Below are 9,625 nucleotides of genomic sequence, written 5' to 3'. Positions count from 1 at the left end.
TAAATCTAAAATATATATATGTATATATACTGTTGTATCTACTCTTCTAGATGATTCTGAATTCAATTCCCAGCAGTCACATGGTAACCATCTATAATGGTATCTGACGTCCTCTTCTGGTGTGTCTGAGGCAGCAACTGTGCACTCACATACATTAAATAAATATAAAATAAATAAATATATCTAAAAAAACTTTAAAAAAAAATCTATAAAATCACTGGGTGGTGGTGGCACATACCTTTAATCCCAACCCTTGGGAAGCACAAGCAGGCAGACCTCTGAGTTTAAGGCCAGCCTGGTCTACAGAATGAATTTTAGAACAGCTATGGTGACACAGAGAAACCCTGTCTCAAAACAAAAGAAAATAAAAATTGTAAAATCTGCCAGGCTGTGGTAGCGCACGCCTTTAATCCCAGCACTTGGGAGGCAGAGGCAGGCGGATTTCTGAGTTCGAGGCCAGCCTGGTCTACAGAGTGAGTTCCAGGACAGCCAGGGCTACACAGAGAAACCCTGCCTTGAAAAAACAAAAACAAAAACAAAACAAAAAAAAATGTAAAATCTGTAACAAAATTTGATTAAAAACTTACAACACAGGGTTGATAGTTAAAATTTGAACATAGGCAATCTTACCATTCATGCTGTAAAACTCAGCACACAGACAGCACCAACAGACAACATGAAAACAAAGGCCTGATCCATCAAAGTCCATAGTTCTGGGAAAGTCTCCAAATGGACTAACCCAGCCTTTTTACTTCTGTCGTTCTGTTTCTGGTTAACTGTTCTTGTTAACTGAAGTGTGCCAACCCATGTCATGGTTTTTGTGCTTAAAAACTTGCTCTGAGAAAGGCTGGGACTACACTGGAATCCAAAACACCCAGTGGAGTCATTGGACAACTTATAAAGGCTTTTTGAAAAAGGAAAAACGAAAGAACTAAAGAGTTAGAACCACAGCTATGAGCGCCAAACACTACCACCAGAAACTGGGATGTTTCTGTCTTACGATGCGGCCTGGCAAAGCATCCATAGAATGTCTCTCCTTTCCTAAGGTCTAGTCACGCTAACAGAGCCTGGCGTAAGAACGTCTGTCTAGCTTCTTTGTCTACCTCGCTAAGCTTTAGCTATTCTGATAAACTTAGTCTGTACAAGAAACTCTCCTATTCTGTCATGGCACACTATGAAAGGAGCAAGAAAATAAAGTTGCCAGCCTCCCTAGGGACTGTATTCATGACTTAACATTTTATTTTGATACTAAAAGAGTCTCAATCCAAAAAATGTAAGGCCAAAACTTAACAGGGATAAAAATACAAATCCTAACCTTATAAAACTATGTGATCTAAACTGTTAAACATGATTAAGACATCCAAGTTAATAGTATAATATGTATAATAGTATAATAGGTACCTTATACATAATCAAATTCTTTAATATGTTCAGGATTATACTTATGGTCATGCTAAGAACAAATATAATTTATTTACAAAAGCAAATTTTATTTGGCCATTTTTTTCCATAGTCAAGCCTAAAACAAATAACTAAAAACAAAGTTTATTTGCAATCAAGTATACTTAATAGGTGACCCTCAAAACTTTTCAGAGATCTGCTGAATCCGGCATGTAAAATGTTTAGTGGGGAAGTGAGAGCAGAAGGGACAGGGATGTGAGAGTCAAGGTGGCTACATTGTTTCCAGGATAGGAAGTCAGTACAGAGTCACATGAGCAAGGAAAGGTTATGAGAAGACTGAGAGTGATTCAGTGGTGATCCTGAACTACAGTGGCTTGGTTTCCAGAAGTAAAGCAACTTGCTTTTTGAAATTTGCCCACATAACAGATTCAGAGACTGCCTGTGAGCAGTAACTGTGGGATTCTCACCAGTCATGTGATCCACTCACTCAGGTGACCTGGTCTCTTCTAAAACCTATAAGAGAAGATACAACCCTGGCACACAGCTTGAGCTCCCCAGAGCTCCCTTCATACTGCTGTCTGTGGTATAAGTATTTCTGGTAAGCCTCTATCAAAAAGGACAGCTGGCCTCAATTTTGTTCTTGAACCCCAAAGCCAAAACCTCTCCTAGAGAAGCTGTGAGAAGCATACAATCTGGGTGTACTGGGTGGTTTTGTGTGTCAACTTGACACAGGCTGGAGTTATCACAGAGAAGGGAGCTTCAGTTGGGGAAATGCCTCTATGAGACCCAGCTGTGGGGCATTTTCTCAACTAGTGATCAAGGGGATAGGGCCCCTTGTGGGTGGTGCCATCCCTGGGCTGGAAGTCTTGGGTTCTATAAGACAGCAGGCTGAGCAAGCCAGGAGAAGCAAGCCAGTAAGGAACATCCCTCCATGGCCTCTGTATCAGCTCCTGCTTCCTGACCAGCTTGAGTTCCAGTCCTGACTTCCTTTGGTGATTAACAGCAATGTGGAAGGGTGAGCTGAATAAACCCTTTCCTCCCCAACTTGCTTCTTGGTCATGTTTGTGCAGGAATAGGAACCCTAACTAAGACACTGGGTAATAAACTAAATAATGAATGGGGGCAAGTGTTTAATGGGTAAAACCTCACAAGATGGACAGGAATGCCAGCTCCTAGTAACCCTACAGCCACCAAAGGCAATGGGGGCACAGACTACTCCACCCGGATGATGATAGTGATAACTGCTGGACAGAGAGCTGCCCTATGCCTTGCCTGCTTCTAGAGCCCTGCTCAAACTGTGGACATTGTTGGGTTGACTGCCCTACTCTACCTCATCAAGGTGGGTCAGTTTTGACAAGTTCCTCCACAACAGGAAAATCTCTCAGACGTTCTGTCTGGCGGGTGAAGGCTACTGCTGTCCTATGTATGCAGCTGCTGAAGATAGAATGCTGTCCTATATGGCAGTACAACACACCTTTCAGGTTATACTTCCTGCTTTTATTTATCCTTCTCAGATCCTGATGCTGTTGGCAACTAACTGTAGCTTTATCAGTTTAACATCAGCTGCCTAGTCAATGAATTTCATCTAAGAAAACCAGGCCTCTGTCTTTCTAGAGCTCTTGGGTCACCTGATGAGGGAAACACGCTCATAAAAGAAGTTTCAATGTAACCTTTTTATGATTCCTTTATTTAGAAAAACTTGCTTGCCATGGATGACTGTTCTCAATAATCAACCACTTATGTTTTATGATAAAGGATTAGTATTTTTTAATTTTTAAATTATTTTATGTATATGAATACACTGTAGCTGATTTCAGACACACCAGAAGAGGGAAGCAGATCCCATTACAGACGGTTGTGAACCACTACGTGGTTGCTTGGAATTGAATTCAGGACATCTAGAAGAGCAGTCAGTGCTATTATCCACTGAGCCATCTCTCCAGCCCGATTTGATAGTTTTAAAAAGGTTAAATATATAGAAATTTAAATAAGTTGTAAAGGTCTAAAAGCTCTTTAAAATATGTAAATTCAATTTATGATGTCTAAACCTAATTGAAAAAATTTTAAATATATCATCTTTAGGTTTTAGCATATCAATCAATGGAATTTTGATACTTAGAAATGCTTTGTCACCTTTGGTGCTACATCTGCAGCCATGAGTATGCTCAGGCTACAGAAGAGGCTTGCCTCGAGTGTCCTCCGCTGTGGTTAAAAAGAAGGTCTGGTTGGACCCCAATGAGACCAATGAAATCGCCAATGCCAACTCCCGTCAGCAGATCAGGAAGCTGATCAAAGATGGCCTGATCATCCAGAAGCCTGTGACTGTCCTTTCCGAGGCTTGCTGCCGGAAAAACACCTTGGCCCGACAGAAGGGCAGGCATATGGGCATAGGGAAGAGGAAGGGTACCGCCAATGGTCGGATGCCTGAGAAGGTGACCTGGATGAGAAGGATAACTTCTCAGGAGATACAGGGAATCTAAGAAGATTGACCGCCATATGTACCACAGCCTGTACCTGAAGGTCAAAGGGAATGTGTTCAAAAACAAGCAGATTCTCATGGAGCACATCCACAAACTGAAGGCAGACAAGGCCCACAAGAAGCTACTGCTGACCCGGCTGAGGCTCGCAGACCAAGGAAGCACGAAAGGGCTGGGAGGAGCGCCTCCAGGCCAAGAAGGAAGAGATCAAGACTCTGTCCAAGGAGGAAGAGACCAAGAAATAAAGCTTCCCTCATGTCTGTACATAGTGGTCTGGCTGAGGCCTCACATGGTTCAGTCATTAAAATAAAACAAGCCCTTGTCAGTTAAAAAGAAAAAAAAGAAAAAAAAGAAATGCTTTGTCACTGCCAGGTGATAGTGGCACACGCCTTTAATCCCAGCACTTGGGAGACAGAGGCAGGCAGATCTCTGAGTTCAAGGCCAGCCTGGTCTACAGAGTGAGTTCCAGGACAGCCAGGGATACACAGAGAAACCTTGTCTCAGAAACAAAAATGTTTCTTATGCTGAAAACATCTTTGTTCAATCTACCCAGCCTTCTGAACAAAGATAAAATATTAATTTTTTTAACTCAAAATCATTTTTGGGTTCCTAAGTTTTTACTCAAAGGCCTGAGTCTACTCCAGCAGTTTACAGATCTCTTCTATAACTTAAAAAGTTCACATAAGGGCTGGTGAGATGGCTCAGTGGGGAAGAGCACCGACTGCTCTTTGGAAGGTCATGAGTTCAAATCCCAGCAACCACATGGTGGCTCACAACCACCCACCCGTAATGAGATCTGATGCCCTCTTCTGGTGCGTCTGAAGACAGCTACAGTGTACTTAACATATAATAAATAAATAAATCTTTAAAAAAAAAAAAAGTTCACATAAGCTTCAGGTCCTTTAAGATCCTTAACCTTAACTTCTGCCCTAGTCTCTGTCTTAAGATTTCCTCTTAGCTGACAGATACCATCCAGAAATCGGTGGCAGACTACAAACTAATCCAAAGTAGACCTACACACACCTGCCCTGGGTGGTCCTAAAAGCCAGAGAACCCTGGACTTCATGAAAGCTGATGTGAACCAGTCTAGCTGATGTGATTGTTCCCTGTCTCTCCAGCGGGATCAGCTAACCAGGTGCTTCTGATGAACGCCCCATTGCCTGAATCTGACCCCAGCCTTTGACGAGCATTCCAGCTTTCCTGAGACCTGGCAGTGACATTCTAATTCCAGCTGAGAAGCAGTTATGGAAGGCAGTATGCCACTCCTTATCCTCAACAAAAAGCTGGAAGGTTAGACCCAAAGGAAACTCGCTGGTGAAGGGGACAAAATGAGTATCTATAGTGCCTATTGGCGCACCGAGATTTATGCTGCCCTCCAGAGACCTCGCTATCAAAAATGTACCTGTTAAAATCAAATAGACCAAGACCTATCAACAGGTAGATCCATTAGCTAAAGTAGTTCTACTATATGATAGGGCACTCAAGCTGCTTTATCAGAACCAGGAGGATATTGTTTAAGAGGCTTTTACTGCTGGCCCATGAATCACTGATGCCTTAAGTAGATGTACAAAATCCCATCTGGGTGTCTGTACTGGCTGGTTTTGTGTCAACTTGCTTAACACAAGCTAGAGTCATCAGAGAGGAAGGAGCCTCAGTTGAGGAAATGCCTCCATGAGATCCAGTCTTAAGGCATTTATCAATTAGTGATCAATGTAGGAGGGCCCAGCCCCTTGTGGGTGGTGCCATCCCTGGGCTGGTGGTCCTGGGTTCTGTAAGAAAGCAGGCTGAGGAAGCCAGTGGAAGCAAGCCAGCAAGCTTCCTCCTCCATGGCCTCTTGCATTAGCTCTTGATTCCAGGTTCCTACCCTGCTTGAGTCCCTAACTTCCTCCACTGATGGACCGTGCTGTGGAAATATCAGGCAAATAAGCCCTTTCCTCCCCAACTTGTTCTTTCATCACAGCAATAGAAACTCAAGCTAAGACAGTGTCATTAAGTTGATGGTTATTAAATCCCAATTGGTAAGTTATTTCTCCGCCCATAAAATGAGCCAATTTCAAATTAGATTATATTAAATGCAGGTTTATAGGGAATCTGCTCTCAGGCAGGCAAGTTCACCGGCCCCAAGGAAGGTCAGGAGAGTTGTCATGGGGAGGGGGAGAGAAGAGAGGGGAAAGAGAGAGAAAGAGAGAGAGCATGCACATGCAGAGAGAGAGGATAGAAAGTAAGAGGGAGAGAGCCAGCGAGCTAAAATGTCTGGATTATATAGGGAAGAGGCTCTGGGGGAAGGGGAGCCCAGCACCTGGGCTGGAAAGTTCCAGGTTGGACAATATGCCAGGTAAGAACTGAGGGATGCTGGGAAAACCTGGAAGCCAGGTCTGCTTTGATCTGTAAAATATGGTCCTCAGTCCCTTGTCCTGGGGTCACAACCAAACACTAATATGAACAGGTATCCCCCACAGAGTCAAAGGGCAAATGTGATGATGAACATTGTTTAACAGTTTAAAATTGCCGGGCAGTGGTGGTGCATGCCTTTAATCCCAGCACTTGGGAGGCATTTCTGAGTTTGAGGCCAGCCTGATCTACAGAGTGAGTTCCAGGACAGCCAGGGCTACACAGAGAAACCCTGTCCAAAAAGAAAAAGTTTAAAATTACTGTACTTAAGAGTACTATAAAATAAAAATGTCTCTAACCCATAAGTACTGCTTGCCCAAGGACAGAGAACTTTCTGGAATGCTGGGGACTGTTCTTATAGTTGCCTGATCTTATTTATGTAAAATAACAAACAACTTGTTTTTGCTCTGTCAACAAGCTTGCTTGCTCTGACTGCTCGTAAGCAGGATGTGTGCTTGGTTGCATGCAGGTAGGATGTGTGCCCGATTCCGTGTAAGCAGGATGTATGTCAATATGTGTTCTTGCCCCTAATTGCACAAAGGCAGGAAGTATGTAACCTTGTGAGTTTTACCTCTATAAAACTTTGGATAGATGTAATTCAGTCCTGCATCTGGAAAGCCTCTCAGCTGCAGTCCTGGTGCATGAGTATCCAGCATCCGTATCTAAATAGAATCTCTTCCTTGTTAAAATTCATTCATGCTCAGACTGGTAAACCTATTATTGGAGGCTTCTCTAGACCTGCCTTGTTCCTGAATAGTGACAAGAAAACCTGTTATATTTACTACTGAGCTTCTTGCACTAGCTGGGCAGATGCTCAGCTATTCTAACATGACAATGATGACTACTTCCCTGTCATGTGCCCGGTCACCTGCCATCTTAGTCTTACCCTGGCTGCTCCTTTTCCATTCATGACTGACTCGTGCTGACTCCCCCACAGTGACTCTTGCTGCGACTCTCTCCACCTGGGACACCCTCTCACTGGGACTGGAAGTCCCGACTTAATCCCTCTGCTCACATAGAAGCTGATCAGCTCTTTATTAACCAGTCAGAGGTGATAGAGATCAGTTTTTACACAACATTCAATAGTTGTAACAATGCCAAATCCAGACTGCAACCAGATTTCTGGGGTACAGAAATCATCACCTGAATATTCAGTGTACAAAATCACCCCCTCCCCAACTCAGACTGGTGAATCTATGAACAACACACTCACAAAAAAGTAAACCCAAACAACAAAAGTGTTAGCACACAAGGCAGGCATGGTGGTTGCCTGTCCCTGTCTGTCTGTCTGTCTGTCTGTCCTTCATCCCCTTAGCTACTTGGCCAAGGTGAGTGGAACACTTGAGTCCAGGAAGGTAAAATAGCCAACATGGATTATTTTTATAGGCAACAGACTTAGAGTTATGTAGTTTATTGGGGTGGGTGATAAGGAAGATAGGGAAGGGAAAACAGAGGGTCCTTAGATAGCTTCATAAAGGGATGTCTATAGCCCAGGGATTGATTCTCCTGAAATCTGCCAGATAGAGTTCATTCATAACTCAAAGTAAGGAGCCGTCTCTGGCCATCGAGATACTCACCCAGTCCACACTGGGTTGATGATTCTCACTTCTTATCACTTTCCAGCAGGAAGGAAGAGGGGGAGGGCTTTGCTATGGGTTGATGGAGGTCAAAGAGGTCAAAGAGGAAATGTGCCAAAGGACAACATTCCAAGAAGACTGCTCAACCGAGGTGCATACTGACCCTGGTGCATACTGACCTATAGAGCATTTGCTCCCTGAAGCTGTCTCCCAGCACCGTGGCCACATACCCGTGCTAAGCAAGCACTCTAGCAACTAAGCCACTAAGCCTGAATCTGTAGATTTATTCTTTTCCCAAGATTTGAAATGTTTGGGCCATTATTATTTTTTTTCGAGTGTGTTTCAGTCCCACTTGCTCTCCCCTCTGGTTCTGAACCAACACAAAAGTAAGCATGTCATCATTGCTCGACACCCTTGGCCTTTGCCACTTTTCTTCCTGTAGTCCATATTGTTTGATTCACACTGGGTGGATTCTAGTGTTCCATCTTCAGGCTTATGAACTGTTCTCTAGTCTCTTACATCCACTGTGAGATCATCCAGTAGGTTTTTATTTATTATATATTTTTTTTCAGTTTTCTCACTTCCATTATGTTTCTTTTTAATCATTCTTTGGGGGGAGGATGGAGGAGGTGGAGGATGACCTCAAACTCACTGTGTACCTGAGTTATCCTCCTTGAATGCTAGATCCTCCAGTCTCCACGTCCTACATGATGGCATCATAGGCATGCACCCACACCCAGCTTTAATGGGGTACTAGAGATCAACCTAGGGACTTACTGTATGTTAGGCATTCACTCTGCCAGCTGAACTATGTTCCCAGCCCTGAGGAGAATTTTTAAACCTTTTTTTTTAAATCTGCAGTTGATGATTGAAGTGGTCTTTTGATGGTCACGTAAAAACCCTTATCAGGTAATTATAATACCTTCTTTACCTTGTCATTGGTGTCTACAGACTGTTTCTCCGTCTTCTTGTGATTTTGCTGATTGTTGGTGTAATGCACGACTTTTCTGTATCCTACAGACCAAGGCTGTGGGTTCTAGTTGCCTTCGACAGGTATAGCTCAAAGATCAGGTAGGTATATTTGTTCAGCTTCCTGGTTCAGCTTCTCCAAACTATCCTGGTTGGAAAAAAAAAAAAAAATGGGCCTGACTCATGTTGCATTGCTGCAGAGGGTGGGGTGAAAGTTCAAACCCTCCCTCCCCCACAGTCACCTTCCTGGTAAATTGGAACACTGACTCATGCAGTAGTAACCTTACTGACTGTACTCAGCTGTGTGGTCAGCTCCCTGGAGAGCTTTATGTCTCTCATGGGGGTGGGGGGAGGAAGAGGTAAAACTGAAGGCTGGATCAGACCATTGCTACACTAGAGGGACAGGAGAATCAGGTCCTCTCTGCTTGGCACTGATACCAGAGAAGAGGCAAAGCAAACATCAACGCTATTCTGTCTCCTTGGGATGCCAAAGAAAAGTGGTCAGTTTCCCAGAGGGTCTTGATGACAGGAGTCGGAGGAGTGAGACCTCATTTGAAACTAGCCTTTATTCTGCCTATCAGTGAGAATTAGTTCCCTATCAGGTCTTTGGGGACAGAGGCTCAGCTGACCACTAATACTACCCTGCTGGGGAATCCACACCCTGCCTGCTTTATGCAGGGAATGAAGCCTCAGCTCCTCCAACACTGTCTAGCGAATTCAGACACATGTTCACTTTTTCCAAAAGGGAAAGAAGATTAATTCCGCTCAACTTTGCTAACAGCACCTGACTAGAGAATTGAGGTGGATTGC

The 9,625-nt window shown here is 43.7% G+C and overlaps 1 pseudogene; it reads left to right on the top strand.

Annotated features, from left to right (window-relative positions):
• The first annotated feature begins 3,556 nt into the window (after positions 1-3,556).
• Positions 3,557-4,199, top strand: LOC116082082 (annotated as a pseudogene).
• Positions 4,200-9,625: the final 5,426 nt, after the last annotated feature.

The sequence above is a fragment of the Mastomys coucha genome, unplaced genomic scaffold (genome assembly GCF_008632895.1).
Source record: "Mastomys coucha isolate ucsf_1 unplaced genomic scaffold, UCSF_Mcou_1 pScaffold7, whole genome shotgun sequence".
Lineage (NCBI taxonomy): Eukaryota > Metazoa > Chordata > Mammalia > Rodentia > Muridae > Mastomys > Mastomys coucha.
Note: the sequence above shows the minus strand (reverse complement) of the source record. Positions and strands in the feature narration are given on the sequence as shown.